Below are 1,132 nucleotides of genomic sequence, written 5' to 3' on the forward strand. Positions count from 1 at the left end.
CTATTCTTGTATATAAGTGCGCCAGACAATGAATCGGGACAGAATTGCAGACAGGCAGAGATAGAGACGGACAATTGAGTCAAGCGCGGTTAGAAGTAAAGTGCGTGAATCGTTCGTTGTGAATTATAGCGTGTGTTGAAGTTAAAGTAACTGTGGAATTTAAGTGTATTGCAAACTTGTATTGAGAAAGAATAAACTAGTTTTATTTAAGAAAGGACATGTATCACTGAAGTTTCTCAGGAAGAATTTCTACGGGAAATTAACAAACGAACAGAGACGTAACAAAATGGTGTCAGAAGTGGGGTGGAAAATAAAAATGAAAAAAAGAGAAGAAGAAGAAGATGGAAACGAGAGGTGGCAAACCAAATTACAGCTTAGCAGATTTGATGGCAGCAATACAAGAACAGCAAAAGAAACAAGAAGAGAGATTACAGCAGTTGTTGGAGGAAAAGAAAAGAAACAAGTAGAAAGAGAAAATAAACAAGAAGAGATATTACAGCAGTTGTTGGAAGAAAAAGAAAAGAAACAAGTAGAACGAGAAAATAAACAAGAAGAGAGATTACAGCAGTTGTTGGAGGAAAAGGAAAAGAAGCAAGAAGAGAGATTACAACAGTTGTTGGAGGAAAAGAAAAGAAACAAGAAAAGAGATTGCAGCAGTGGCAAGATAACTTGCAACAGTGGCAGCTCGAACAGCAAATTAAACAAGAGAGATTACAGCAGTGGTTGGAGGAGAAAGAAAATAAACAAGAAGAGAGACTACGGCATTGGTTAGAGGAGAGAGAAAATGAACAAGAAGAAAGTCTCCAACAGTTGAGAGAAAGCCAGAGCACACAAATGGAAAACATTAGTAAATTTCAAAGGAATTAAATGCATTAAAGGATGATTTATTGTATTTTACACAAGGAGGAGACATTAACCATCGACTTAATCAGCCCCAGACAATGGCAAGCCACTTCCAGACCCTGCAGCTAAACCCTAATGCAGACATCTTCAGTCCTGTTAGAAGTCACATCCCAGATATGAATGTCAGCAATAGGGGTGATCTCGTACGAAGGAAGCCACAGAAATTCGATGGGAAGGTACCGTGGGAAGCATATAGAGCACAGTTTGAGCTACTGGCAGAAATGAATGG

This window comes from Limulus polyphemus, unplaced genomic scaffold, assembly GCF_000517525.1.
Source record: "Limulus polyphemus unplaced genomic scaffold, Limulus_polyphemus-2.1.2 Scaffold4061, whole genome shotgun sequence".
Classification (NCBI taxonomy): domain Eukaryota; kingdom Metazoa; phylum Arthropoda; class Merostomata; order Xiphosura; family Limulidae; genus Limulus; species Limulus polyphemus.